The sequence below is a fragment of the Phocoena phocoena genome, chromosome 3 (assembly GCF_963924675.1).
Source record: "Phocoena phocoena chromosome 3, mPhoPho1.1, whole genome shotgun sequence".
NCBI classification, from domain to species: domain Eukaryota; kingdom Metazoa; phylum Chordata; class Mammalia; order Artiodactyla; family Phocoenidae; genus Phocoena; species Phocoena phocoena.
The window spans coordinates 10,633,746-10,649,759 of record NC_089221.1 but is presented as its reverse complement, the minus strand read 5'-3'; positions in this window follow the sequence as shown (position 1 = coordinate 10,649,759).

The following is a 16,014-nucleotide window of genomic DNA, read 5'->3' as shown; positions in this document are numbered from 1 at the left end:
GCACACAGTTATGCATGAAGTGTAAGTCCCCAATTCCCACACACACCACCACCACCATCTCAAAACACACTGGCACACGACAGACACTCAAAACCCACAAGACATTCTGTCTGATCTGGCCTAGGTACTGGATGGAGGAGGTGTCTTTTCTGAACACTGATGACCACAAGCTAACTTTCATGAGGATTTGGTCCCAAATGAACCATTAAATGAAAATGTAAATAAAAAACAGAAAATGAAGAATGTTTTTAATGAAATCCAGGTGTAATATACTGGAGAAGTAAATAAAACTCTTTGGAGGAAAGTGCCTGAAATCATCCCTCAAATAATTTAAAGATGAAATGAACACACTATATGAAATCACAAGACACGGGAAGAAATAAAGCACACTATCAAGAGTCCACAGAAAAAGGCAAAAGAGAACTATTAGAAATAGAAAGTCTTATTAAGAGTATTAAGTTCAAAATATAAATAAATAAGCATCTGTAACACATTTAAAGAAATAAAAAGGAAACTGAAAAGACATGTGTGGAACTAGCTATTATATGGAACTAGCTATTATAAACATGAACAAAACTATCTGAATAAAAGAATCTTTATAAAAATATAGAGAGGGCTTCCCTGGTGGCGCAGTGGTTGGGGGTCCGCCTGCCAATGCAGGGAGCGCGGGTTCATGCCCCGGTCCGGAGGGATCCCACGTGCCACGGAGCGGCTGGGCCCGTGGGCCGTGGCTGCTGAGCCTGCACGTCCGGAGCCTGTGCTCTGCAACGGGAGAGGCCGCAGCAGTGAGAGGCCAGCGCACCACAAAAAAAAAAAAAAAAAAAAAATAGAGAGAGACAACTTATAATACCTGAAATTTTAAAATTCAATGGATATGATAATGACTATGAGAAAAAGCTGAAGAGACATTTACTAGGGAAGAAAAAGAACTGAAAAACTTATCCAGAACATAGCACAGACAATGAAAGAAATGGAAAATAGGTGACTGAGTTTAAGAATGGAAGACAAAGAACTTCTCTTGAGAATGTCAGGAGAAGACACACTTGAGAGAAGAATATCTGAGAAATTTCTAGAACTGATAATTTGGAATCCACAGATTTTAAAGCTACAATAAAATCCTAAAAATATACAAACAAATAAAAATTAAATAAAAGACAACCTAAATAAATTTAGTTGACACTTCGAAAAAGTAAAAGGGTAGAGGGAATACTTGATAGTTTGAAAATACAAGTCAAAAAATGAGTTACAATTAAACGTCTGAGTTCTAAATGGTAACTCTTATTTTCAAAAAAGTATTGAACATTATCACCAAACTTCTGAGGAGAAATTAATGTCCATCTAGAACTGTATTTTTTTAAAATACAATAACAGTTTTTAGAAGAATGAAAGTTTGTCAGAATACCTCCAACACAAATATATATGTATATCTAATGACATATTTAATAAAGAAAGAAGTAAATTCTGGTAAAAAGCTCTAAATGTTAAAAGAAAGAGAGAGCATGTAAAAATTAGGGTATGGATGACAAATTTTCAAACCAGTTGAAAAAAAAGTATAAAAGACACCCTAAATCAAATCATGCATTTGCTTTATGTAATTCATTAATTTGCACATTTTATAATTTTATTCCCTTTTCAACACAAAGCTCAAAGTACAGTATGCCCTCTTACACTTTAAAGTAATTTAGATTTACAATTTAGACAATTTTGTGTTGTTACCTTTCAAATAAAGTTCGGGATTATACTTTTTTTTAAACATTGATAAATTTTATTTTGTTCATGAGTTTTGTTCATCAGAAGACACCACAAAGAAAATAAAAAGCCACAAACCAGAGGAAAGTATATATTGAAGATATTACCAGAAAAAAAAAACATATATATAGGACTGCTGCAAACCAATGAGTAATCAACAAACGCTGAAACAGGATAAAAGGGGAAATATACATGAACAGGTCTTTTACAGAAGAAGATTCATAAATAGCTAATAAAATATGAAGTGATACTCAGTTGCATTAATAATCAAGAAACTGAAAATTAAGAGCACAGAAGATATTTTAACTCACTGATAGGCAAAATTATTAAAGTTAGTCAGTACTATTAGGAACAAAGGGAACTCTCAAATACTTAGCAATGAGTGAAAATTAGTACGATCACTTTAAAAACAGTAAAAATGAAGATTGGCAAATTCTCTAAGACTGTAATTCCACTCCTAGACATGTAGATGTAGAGAAAAACCTAGCGGTACAGTGGAGAGAGGGAAGGTGGGGCGTTATTATTTTTTAATAACTTTAAATGGAATATAATTTATAAACATATTGAATCACTGCTATACACCTGAAACTAATATAATTTTGTAAGTCAACTATACTTCAGTTAAAACAAACAACAACAACAAAAAAAAGTGTAGAGCTTTCTCCAGCTGGCAGTAGAAGAAGAAGTCAGAGAAACAAAGAAAAGGCAGAGAATTTCAAAATATGAGGAGTAGACTACATTGCTGTTTTGCAGATGAGTAAGGGACTGGGGGTGGGGAAACACAGGTGGCCTCAAGAAGCTGAGGATGATCCCTGGCTGATAGCCATCAAGGATTACATTTTTCAACTCCTTTGGTTATTGGATTAAAACCTAATGCCTTACAATTAGACAAAGAATAGATAGAACTAATTGGATGTGCTATAATAGGCAAGCAGCTAAAGAAGTAAATGTTGAGGCTTTTATCATTTTTCCTTACCTGGGTATAATTACTTAATTATTCACTAACTTATTTTTTTTAATATTTTCTTAGTACATACACACCCACACCGTATGAATATGTTTAACTAGTCAGTGGAAAAATTTTTAAAGAATTACCTAGTAAAAAACAAAAAGAAAGATAAAGAAGTTTCTATCTGATGACATTTAAGAAAAAAACTAGCCTTGATCTAGAAATAATTATTTGGGGAATATGGGAATAATTATTTTGCACAGTTCTTGTCCATTGGAACCAATACCCTAGAGCAAAAGAAGGGAAAAGCTGTTGACAAATTAACACTACTTGTCACCAAGTAGTGACAATTAACACTAAAGCCACCATTTAAAGAAATTGTTGCAAGTGAAAAAACTGTAATACTTGGAATTATAAGAATCTTCTCATTACACATAACATTTGACTTAATTTTTAAAATTTACTGTAAGTGCTAATTTATTTATTTATTTATTTGGTTATGTTGGGTCTTAGTTGTGGCATGCGAACTCTTAGTGGGGGCATGCATATGGGATCTAGTTCCCTGACCAGGGATCGAACCTGGGCCCCCTGCACTGAGAGCACAGAGTCTTAACCACTGCTCCACCAAGGAAGTCCCTGAAAGTACTAATTTAGTAGAGCACTAAACAACATATATCAACAAAAAACAATTTAACCCATTATTTCTTCAATTTTTCAGCCCATCACACACAAAGAGCTAACTTGATTTGGAAATCTAGGTTATCCTGAAAAAATTAATTGAAAAATTTTCTGTTAGTATTATCTCAACTCAAAATGTTTTTTACCCTAGAATTCAGTCAATTTCTAGTGATGCAGTCATGGAAAAGACTTTGAAATCTCAGCTTCCCAATAGGAGAGAAATTTCTTGTCCAAACCAAACAGATATTTTACAGCTTCAACTCATAATGTTATTGTGTGGAGAATCTTAACAGCCTAACTTTCACGGGTAACGTCATCCTGTCACCTCACTAGTTATGAAGCTGACTGGTCACTGTACTTGGGTAACTTTAAGCAGTGAATATATACTGCTTAAAGTAAATACATATAAAGTATACATATGTACTATATGAAGTAAATACCTGGCTCTCGCATTAAACCTGACAAGGTAAGGTTTTTATTTTGGAGCTTCCTAATCTGGACACATCTCTGGAAGCAGACATAACACATCCCAAAAAAATGGCTTAGCTAACTTTATGAAGAGAAAATATAAATCTCCTTTTGCATATGATATTTATAGATTTTACTTCTTTTTATAGTTGTAACTATATCTGACAATTAAGCTGAGAGTTTAATTAGTGAAAATCTAGCTACTTTGTGGAAATAAGTGAGGCATAACTTGTCTTTACTGAGACAGTTACACATCAGTTATGTTTAGTAGGAAATAAATGCATAATATCCACATGAACGTTAACATCCAACAATAAAATAATACAGCCAACGACTTCCAGTGTATGTATTTTAGAAGTTTGAATAAAATATTTCTTTTTATAGAAAGCAGTTGAGGAACCTGATACATCTCTTGTATTACTTTTTTTCCCCAAATTGTACCTGTTTGTAGTAACAAACATCTACTAGCATTAGTAGTTGCTTTACAAATAGTGTATGCTTTACAAAATTTGAAGTTATTGTTTGTTTTGTTCTGTTTTATGCATTTATGACTGAAATTATTTTGGTTTATTTTAACCTTTTAACAATGTCATTAGAACAAACAACGATTTTGGAACAAATTAATGTTCAGAAAGATGGGTAAGGTGTCCAAGAGACCAGAAACAGCTGGGTGGCACTGAGGTTTTAGATGATCTCAGATGTGAAAACTCCATTGTGACTAATATTGAGGAATTATTTCTTCTAAATGACATGAAATATTGGCAAGTCCTCATTTTTAAACATGGTTTTGAAACTTTTGGAAATAAATGGTCTCTTCTCAGTATTATGGGATTCATAATGGTATATGAATTAAATAAGCGAAACTCCCAACATGAGAGATTCTCCCAGCTGATACTGACAGGAGACTGCTCCATAGAGATGTCAGTAATCTGAGTGGCCAGTCTTATGGAAAGAGCTGGAATGTGACTGAGAACACTTTAGCTTCCTGGTAAACTGGTTCTTAGTTTAGCTTCAGGACACTGCTTTAAATTGAGCTCTCCTTTCATGTGACTCAAATTTGGACCTGGCAGCTAATAATCCTGAGAGCCTTTCAGTGTTCAGGGATGGCTGCGTGCCTGACAGCAACTTGAAATAGGACAAGAGATCCCTCCCCACTGGGGTCTCCTGACTCTCAGAAGCCTGTCCAGGTGTTCACCACTTGTCAGTCACCTGGCTGAGACCCACACTGTCAAGCTGGAGGCTGTTTCTGGCCTCAGCTTGCCATTATGAACACACAACACAAATAAAACAAGGAAAAGTGTAATTAATGCCATGTTATTCAAAAGGAATTATAGACAAAACCAAGAGTGAATCTCAAAGTAAACTACGGACTTTGAGTGATTATGATGTGTCAATGTAGGTTTGTCGATTGTAACAAATGTACCATTCTGATGGTTGTTGATAATGGGGAAGGCTGTGTGTGTGTGTGGGGGGGGGAAATATATGGAAAACCTTGACCTTCCCCTCAATTTTGTTGAACCTAAAACTGCTCTGAAAAAAGCATTTATTTTTAAAATGGGCCATTTTTAATAAGATGGACTACAGCTTGAACTACAGCCAATCTGTCTCTAAAGTTTCAACTGCAACATCTTTGAAAAAAGCTTTCCCTATCTTTCCTACCTTTTTTTTTTTTTACCATCCATCTGGAATGTCAAAGAAAGGGTTCCTGATGTTTAGTGTAAAAAAACCTTAGCTTCTGAGTCTTGGCAGCAGTACTAGAAGTAGAATGGTAAATCTACTATTTCCTATTCCCTGATGCTGACTAGACTAAAAGAGGAGGCTTCATTGCTGTAGAATTTGGGAAGAACTTGACAAATACCAATTAATGAAGAAAGTGTTAAAATGAGCCAATAAAGATCGTATTTCAGACAGTCAAGTACTATTACATTTCATAATGTCATGACTCACTTGACATGTTACTAATATCCATAACTTATCCACATGTACATGGAAAAGAAAGATGCATACCAGCTTTATCAGTTTGTCTGGATCAGTTTACACCTTTAAAATTACCTAGAATTGTTTCTTGAAAGAAACACCGTGTGTGTGTGTCTATCTGTCTGTCTGTGTGTGCATTTATCCTATACAGGCATACTTCGTTTTATTGCACTTCTCCTTTTGCTTTTGCAGATGTTGCATTTTTTACAAACTGAAGGTTTGTGGCAACCCTGTGTCAAGAAAATCTATTGGTGACATTTTTCCAACATTTGTGCACTTCTTGTCTCTGTGTCATATTTTAGGGATTCTCTCAGTTTTCAAACTTTTTCATTATTATTGTATTTGTTATGGTGGTCTGTGATCAGTGATCTTTGATGTTATTACTATGACTCGCTGAAGTCTCAGATAATGATTAGCATTTTTTAACAATGAAATAATATGAAATTAAGATATGTACTATTTTTAGACAAAATGCTATTGCACACTTAACAGACTACAGTATAGTGTAATCATAGTTTTATATGCCCTGAAAACCAAAAATTTTGTGACTCCCTTTGTTTCGATATTTGCTTTATTGCAGTGGTCTGGAACCAAACCTGCAATATCTCTGAGGTATGTATGCCTGTATACGTCAGCGAGTGAGATAAATTCTTTTTTTTTTTTTTAATTTTAAGACTGAAAGCAATGGACAACTATCATCTGCTAGATTTGGCAGCTAAAACAACCACCCAAAAGCTTTGTCTGTGAGAGTAAGTCATCACTCCAAATATTTTCTTAATACTATAGTCGTCTCTCAGTATCTGTGAGGGATTGGTTCTAAGACCTCCTCCCACAGATACCAAAATCAGTGGATGTCTCTTACATAAAATGGCATAGTATTTGTGTGTAACCTCTACACATCTTTAAGCATGCCTTTAAATGCCTTTAAGCATACTTTAAGCTCTAGAATATTTATAATGCCTAACATGGTGTAAATGCTATGCAAACAGCTATAAATACAATGTAAGTGCTATGTAATTAGTTGCTGGTGTGTGAGGAATTCAAGTTTGCTTTTCGAAATTTTCTGAAACTTCTTTCTGAATATTTTTTATCTGGGGTTGGTTGAATCTGTAGGTGCAGAACCCAAAGGTATGGAGGGCCAACTGTACTCAAAAATCACAATTAGTGTGGGAAGTTTTGATACCAGAAGACACTGTTGAAAGAAATATTTTAAAGCAATTTTTGGACTCTGAACACAGAGCATTACAAATTATCTTTAATTCAATGATATATTTTTCATAATTTAAAAGCCAATGTGGTAAATTATAAATGTAATACAATATTTAAATGTGTTCTTAGGAAACTTAAAGATTATAATAATCTCTGTTAAGTGTTTTTAAAAATTCTCTTTAGTCATACGTAAAACTCATATGGTTATTTTCAATAAATAACAATAGGGACAAAATTCACTGCTTCTGATAGAAGGTAGAGACAAAAACTTTCCTTCTGGGAGTAAAAGGTATGAAATGTCTTGGGCACAGCATCCTGAGCTAATGCAGAACAAAAGTCTTCTGCTTCTGGAGGAGTGGCAGAAAACTCTCTCACTTTCCAAAGGTACAAGGTGTAATCTATATGCCATACAGAGGGGTGGAGGAGGGCATGCTATGAAAGTCCCACTCTTGAGGCCCAGGTGTAGAGTTCTAGGACCACACAGTAGAATTTGTTCCACCACCACCACCAGTCAAGGACCTATCCCAGAGTAGCGATCAAGAGCAACCTCCTGCTGGGGAAGCAGCAAGAATATGACCAAGATTTCTATGTTGGTACAAGTGTTCAGGAACTGATGAAGATTAGAGATGAAGCAGGAACTCAGGGGAAAAAAATCTGGGTGTTATTATCACTTTCCTCAGTATTCTTTTGCAAATAGTGTCTGGTTTTCAACCAAAAATCATGGAACATGGAAAAAAGCAAGAGAAAAACAACCTGTTTTCAAAAGGTAAAGCTAGCAACATAACCAGACCTAGAGATGTAAGTATCAGTCAGGAACATTAAAAGAACTATAACTCATAAGTACATTCAGTATTTGTACATTTCATTGCACATGGTTTTTACACAAAATCTATACATAGTCATATATTTAGCTCTAGTTAATAATATGCATGCTGAAGTATTCAGGGGAAATTTTATTGATGTCTGTAATATACTTTGAAATTCATTCAGAAAGAAAATACATTGGTAGCTAGATAGAAGAATCAATAAATTGAGTGTCTGACAAAATAATATAGTAAGATATTAATTGTAGAATCAAGATGGTCCATAAATTCTTTCAATTTTTTAACTTGAAAATGTTTACAGTATAATATTGGAAAACATAAATTAGATGATATATGTTAAAGAAAATCTATATTGCACATCAGACAAAAAGTACACCCAAGATTAATTAAAGGGTTAAATGTAGGAGGGTAAACTTTGAATTATAGGAGAAAATAAGAAAATGTCCTATAAAGTCAGGATCAGAAAGAATTTGATAAACAAGACAAAAACCTAGACTCAAAACTGTGATAAATAAGATCTCAATGTTATGAAACCACATAAATTATCCCACCATAATATATATTTACGTAAAATGACATAATAAAGTACACTGTATTGTCACAAAAGGTGAAATATGAGGGATGAAATTAATAAACCTTGAATTATATACCCTTCTGTAATTTCTAAATCACACTAAATTATTGACTTTCTATTTTTAAAAAATCACTATAAAAAGATAAAACTGTATAGGTTTCTATCATTAAAGCCATTTAATTTCTTATTAAATATTAATAATTGGCTGTATGTCAAATCTGTATTAATCTATAACATTTGTAGGAAGATATTATAAGGGATGTGAGAAACTTGGTGGTACCTCATGCCCATCCTGAGAGCTATATAAGTCGACACTGCTGAGAATCTTTCCTACAAATACAAGTTTTCTCATTTTATCTTTTGAAACTGTCTATTCTTAGCCACAGAGTACCTGCATCTTGCTAACAGAATGATTGTAATAAGAGTACAGAATAATAAATGTCTGCTGATATTTTTTGATGATGTAGAAGAAGCTTCTACTATTTATTTTATTCTGAGAACTTGGGGGAACATAGGCAAATGTGAGCCCTTTTCAACTCAATAACAAACATCTCCATTTAGACTGAAAGAAATGTAGTTAAAGAAATTATTTTTGGTTTCACACTTCAAAGAAATTCCTGATGTAAAATATTATTTTAAAAGAAAATTATTTTCGGACTACAATTAATTTTAATTACAAGTATGTGTAACAGCAGCATTCTGACGTAAAGATGACCCATGCCAAAGATGTTACAGCTATTAACTAAAATAGACATGCTAATACAAATTATGGTAAAGCCCTCCTCAATTTAACAATCCAAAAAAAGACATACACTGGCCAGTGTGTCTCAAATCTTACTCTCAACATTTGCACTGGTCTATAAAACATGTTTTTTTAATATAGAAAATATATGCAGAATATACAAATGAGATTTGTATATTCTGAAGGTGGTGAAAGCATCACCTGAAAAAGTTCAGAAAACTGAAGTTCAGATATCTGATAAAAGTTCAGATAAAGTTCAGATAATAGGCATGGTCAAATTATGTAGAAGAAGCTAATTCTATGAAACCGTTTTATGGTTTTTAAAAATCATTCTAGTATAGGAAGAGCTGATATAGCAAACTTTTAAAAAAATAAATAATCCCCCCCAAAAAGTCACTTTACTGTATTTAGATTTAGATAATTTTGAAAACATGTCTTTTGATTCAGTCTTTCATCTGATAAAATATTTTGGGTCCCTGAAGGTCGCAATATGTCTATTGCAGTTGAATTTAGAGGTATTATATAAAAGCTACTCTAAGCTTGGCATTGGTTCAAGAAAACCACTGCATGATCCTTATTTTCACTTTAAACTATAGACTTAGAAAGAGATAGAATATGACTTGAAAAAAACACAATATGAGCTACAAGAGACAGCACGTTTTAATTAACACCAAAGGGGTAAAAAGAAAGGGAAAAAGCAAGTTGTAAGTGTTATTTACAGGTTCTGGACATCTCCGCTAATGAAACACAAGATGCTTTAAAGGTTACTTTTGCTAATGAAGTGAACAAAGCTTCCTGATTCAGGCTTTCTTTTCTTCTCATTTTTTTTTTAAGTGACTTCTTTAACTTACTGGGAATAAAACTCATTTTTTTAAAAATAGCAAGATGCTATACTGTTAGAGATACTGTGTATTCATCAACATGCACTTTCCTTTTAAAATAACAGGAAAATAAAAACCTTGCTGATTTCAACCAGGGTCTCTGTGTCCAAGTGCGTCTGTAACTCCACATCTAGTGTGACATCCGCCAGGGAAGCACAGAATTTGCTTTGGGCATTTCAGGCTTAGAAGAAAATACAAAATCCAATAGAAGCTTTCCTATAGTGTAATCAATCTTCATTTTCTCTTCACATGCCACTATCAATGAAATCCCCAATTTTTCTTTCTCATTTTCTCCTACTTCTCGAGTTATTCCCTGACAAGTTCAAAGAAACTTCATGACTGAAAATATTCATTATATATTCTAGCTTTCTAGGAGAAAGTTGGTAGTCAAGCAAAGAGAAATCTTGTCACTGGTGGCAGAGGAGTGGGCGATAAATTAATGATTGCTTAACCTAAATGCTTTAATGTACATATTTAAATTTTGAAAGATCAAGTTTTCCATATCTTAGTGAGAGAATAGTTGATTAGAAAAGTGTGGACATAGTCATGAGGACTCTTATTTATTTGCCCAGTGACCTCATCCAGATGATGGCATTTGAACAAAGACGTGAAGTAGGTAAAAGCACTATCCTACATTATAACCTGGAGAACAGACTTTTCAAGCAGAGCAAACAACCAGTGCCAAATTTTAAAGCAGAGATGTGCCTGGTTTCTTTTCAAGGAACGGAAAAGAGACCAGTGTGGCTTCAGTAGACTTTGGAAGAAGAATCGTTAGTAGAAAATTAGTACAGAGAGAAATGATGGGAAAGAGTTTGTTGGGGGCGGGGGGGTAGAGGATTAGGTAGGGTTTTGCAGGCATATCATTGCAAGCTCATTGGATTTTATTTCAATGTGATGGAGAACCACTGCAGGGCTTCAAATAAAGAGAACAACACAATCTAATTCGTGTTCAAAAAGAATGACTCCAGCTTCCCTGGTGAAAACACACAGCAATGAGCAAGAGTAGGACCAGAGAGTACAGTTCAGAGGCTATTTGAGGGCTGGGGGCAAACAGGAGAAAGGTACCTTCCCAGAGATGGCAGGGGAGGTGATGAGAAGTGGCTGGGATGTTTATTATGGTTTGAAATTGGAGACAACCAGATTTGCTGCTGGATAGAATGTGAGGAGTGAGAAAGAGGACTTTAAAAATTCCTCCTTAAAATAAGCTCAAAATGGATTAAAGACCTAAATGTAAGGCCAGAGACTATCAAATTCTTAGAGGAAAACATAGGCAGAACACTTTATGACATAAATCACAGCAAGATCCTTTTTGACCCACCTCCTAGAGAAATGGAAATAAAAACAAAAATAAACAAATGGAACCTAATGAAACTTAAAAGCTTTTGCACAGCAAAGGAAACCATAAACAAGACCAAAAGACAACCCTCAGAATGGGAGAAAATATTTGCAAATGAAGCAACTGACAAAGGATTAATCTCAAAAATTTATAAGCCGCTCATGTGGCTCAATAACAAAAAAGCAAAAAACCCCATCCAAAAATGGGCAGAAGACCTAAATAGACATTTCTCCAAAGAAGATATACAGATGGCCAACAAACACATGAAAGAATGTTCAGCATCACCAATCATTAGCGAAATGCAAATCAAAACTACAATGAGATATCATCTCACACCAGTCAGAATGGCCATCATCAAAAAATCTAGAAACAATAAATGCTGGAGAGGGTGTGGAGAAAAGGAAACCCTCTTGCACTGTTGGTGGGAATGTAAATTGATACAGCCACTGTGGAGAACAGTATAGAGTTTCCTTAAAAAACTACAAATAGAACAACCATATGACACAGCAATCCCACTACTGGGCATATACCCTGAGAAAACCATAATACAAAAAGAGTCATGTACCAAAATGTTCATTGCAGCTCTTTTTACAATAGCCTGGAGATGGAAACAACCAAGGTGTCCATCATCGGATGAATGGATAAAGAAGATGTGGCACATATATACAATGGAATATTACTCAGCCATAAAAAGAAATGATATTGAGCTATTTGTAATGAGGTGGATAGACCTAGAGTCTGTCATACAGAGTGAAGTCAGAAAGAGAAAGAGAAATACCGTATGCTAACACATATACATGGAATTTAAGAAAAAAAAAATGTCATGAAGAACCTAGGGGTAAGACAGGAATAGAGACACAGACCTGCTAGAGAATGGACTTGAGGATATGGGGAGGGGGAAGGGTAAGCTATGACAAAGCAAGAGAGAGGCATGGACATATATACACTACCAAATAAAAGGTAAATAGCTAGTGGGAAGCAGCCACATAGCATAGGGAGATCAGCTCGGTGCTTTGTGACCGCCTGGAGGGGTGGGATAGGGAGGGTGGGAGGGAGGGCGACGTAAGAGGGAGGAGATATGGGAAAATATGTATATATGTAACTGATTCACTTTGTTATATAGCAGAAACTAACACAGCATTGTAAAGCAATTATACTCCAATAAAGAGGTTAAAAAAAAAAAAAGCCTCCTGATAGATTTTTTTAGTCTGAACAGTCTGAACAGCGGGAGAGTTGCCATCAGCTAAGATGAGAAAAACAGCAACTAGAGCAGGTTTGGAGTTGAGGGGGTCAGAATATCAGGTTTGAAAATGCCAAATTTGATAAGCTAATTAGAAGCATAAAAAGGAAAAGCTAATAGGCTCTCACAGAGTTTCTTCTGGAATTCCTACAGAGGTCTGGCGGGGGATAAAAGCTGAAAGTTCCTGGGGCTGCATAAGACCACCAAGAAAATAAGTGTAAAGAGAAGACGAAGTCATTACACATCATACGTAAGTGCTGAGAGGAAAAAGAATTGTCCAGAAATAGACTGAGAAGGAGTAACGTAAGAGGATGGAGGGAAGTCATGTGACTGGAGTGTTCTGGAAACTAGTCAATGAACTCCGTCAGGAGAGAGAAAATAAAAAAAAAAGAAAGAGAGAGAACCAGCTCTGCCAATGATGATGCCTGGTTAAGGAAGATGCGTGCTTGGAATTAACCACTGGATTTTTATCATAAGAAAGTTAATCATGACCATCAGAAGAGCAGTTGGTTGTCCTTGATGTTTGTTGCTGTAATTGGGAAGGTGTGGGGGGTGCAGGGGTGGATAGAGCGTGGGAAAAGAAGACAGAGATTCAGCCTATAGGATACTCTGGAAAAGTTTTGCTGAAAAGGAGACCCGAGAAATGGGACACTAATTGGCAGGGGAAGAGGAGTTTTATGAACATCTTTTTAAAGATAGGAGAGTAACCCCATAGGTACCTGCTACTGAAAATGATACAGAACAAGGAGGGAAACAAACTGGCGATGTAAGGAAGAGATGGGAGACACGCTTTCACGTATATACGTGTTCTCTATGAAAGGGGGGTGATCAGCTAAGACAGAAGTCCAAGTTCTTCTAGAGCAGGTCTGCCTAACAGAATTATGCTGTGAGCAGCACAGGAGGCTTCAGATTTCCTAATAACCACATTTGAAAAAAGCAAAAAGAGGCAGGTGAAATTCACTTTAATCTTATTTAACCCAATATATCCAAACTATTATTTCAACATTTGATCAGTATAACAAATTAAATGTGATATTCCGCATTAAATCTTTCATACACTGTTTGAAATCCGATGTGGATTTTGCACTAACAGTACTTCTCAGTTTGGACTCGCCTCATTTCACATGCTCCACGGCCACATGTGGCTAGTGGCTACTGGATTGGAAAACATATATTTGTAGTATCAAGCAGGAGGATGTCATATGTGGATGTGGATGCACCTGAAGGGGGATCATTTGAGTCTACAAAGTTTATTTTCTGATAACTTTAATTTACTTAGTGAAGAAGCAATAGTAGAAGAACAGATAAGCGTGAGGATGGGGAAAAAAGATGTTGCAGCTTTGTGAAAAGAGGGGAGGGTATGAAATAGCCATAGAATATGGGACCATGAAGAAAAGAGGCACGTTTGCTGAGTAGTATGACGTAGACTCTTTGAGGTTCATAACCATGAATTTAAAGAATCCAGGCAACATAACTAAGCTCATTTCCTTGTAAATTATAGTACACCCCTTCTATTCTGCTTTCCTTGTCTACCCTTGCTTTATTTAAATGGACATATAACTTCATGTTACCCACTGAGTGTTTTCAAAAAATGAGTGTTAATTCTATAAAGCGTGTGTGTGTGTGTTTACAATTTCCCCACACCAGAATGTAAGCTTCATAAGCTTCATTTAGGCAGGTATTTTATCTGTTTTATTCACTACTATATCCTCTGTGCCTAGAATATGTAATAGGTGCTCACAAAATAAATATGTATTAAATGAAGCCATCAAAAAATATTGGGTTGGCAAAAAAAGTTCGTTTGGGTTTTTCCATAAGACGTTACAGAAAACCCGAACGAACTTTTTGGCCAATCCATATTATTTCTAATGTATTTTAATGATGCTTTTCAGGATTTAAAAGATACAAATGGAAAACCTGGTTTTATATCAATTGAGTAGCTTTTAAAATTGCTATATGTGCTCACTGGAGTGCATTTGTTTCTTTCTATTACCAGTGCTGATAAAATAATTAAATTTGATTTTTATTAAACCTAAATCATTTGTTACTGCATAGTTAGCTGTAGCTTTATAAATTATTCTTATTTTATTCCAGAGCACCTCTCTATTGGTGATAATAAATTAGATACAGTGGTACTTATTGGTAAATAACCTAAATAAATTGTTTTATTAATGACAAAATAGAAACATATATTTTAGCATTACTACAATCATCAATTTGTCCATTTTGTCTCTTTTTAGTTTCATATTAATAAATACTGGATCACATGCAGAAATAGTCATAGGTGATACTAATACGCAGTGTGTATATCTATGTACTGCCCATGTAGGCTTCTTCCTAAAGCCTAACATTTTCCTTATGAATTCACCCATGTGTAATTGAATGTGGATTTTCATAGAGATCCTCAGCTTGCTTAGCCCAAGGCACCTCACAAGTGGAAGCTCCACCTGATCCTTTGGGACATACTAGGGCCTCAATGTATTGAGGAAACGTTTACACATAAGGCTGTAGAACAGAGTCAGCAATGTCTCCTAGAGCAGCCAGCCACTCCCCCCTAGGATGGTCCATTGCTAAGCCTCCAGGTCAGAAGGAGCAGGTATTTCTCCTAGCACACAGGGTCTCCTGGCATGCCCACTCCTCCAGGGGCATGTGAGGTCTTCATTTTCTAGGCTGCAATTCAAGGTGCCAGGGATTCTAGTCTAACGTCACTACTGTGTGTTTAGCTAGTACTCTCTTTCGGCCCCTGCCCTCAGCTCATTTTCAGAAACTTCCAAAAACAAAGCTCCTCCTTTCCGGGAACCACTCTCTTAGAAATTTAGGCCAGGGATCTCTGTGCATCGTCCAATAATATTTACTCTAGCAGACTTTCCCCACTCCCAAAGCTGCTCCTAATGTCAGCTCCATAATTTATTCCTCCCAGCAAAACTCTTTTGTGAATCAGTGTACACTGATGACCAATTAACCAGAGTCCCAATCTTTAGCAGTAGAAAAACCAGAATTCCTATCACAAAGTTTAGTCTTCGACCTAAAATCTTCACAAATTCCTACCTAGCCATAGACTGTATTTATAGAAATGTATTTTTATTTCACATCAAATAGGGTTATTCCCAACTTTAATATAATCTTAAGTAATAATAATTGTGAAATCACATGATAGATAAGAAAACTATTTTTTCTCTCTCACATACGTTATATATAAGAATTTGTTGCATCATTTCAGAAACTCTGTTCCATTATCTAAGACAAGGAGAAAACAGCCTCTGCTCATATCCTCAATGTGAAGAAAAATAGCCTGGCTTCAGTAAGCTGAACAATATAAAGGATATTATAGATAAAATATCATATAACTGCATATCAATTCTCTGAGGTTTATGCACAATTCCAGCC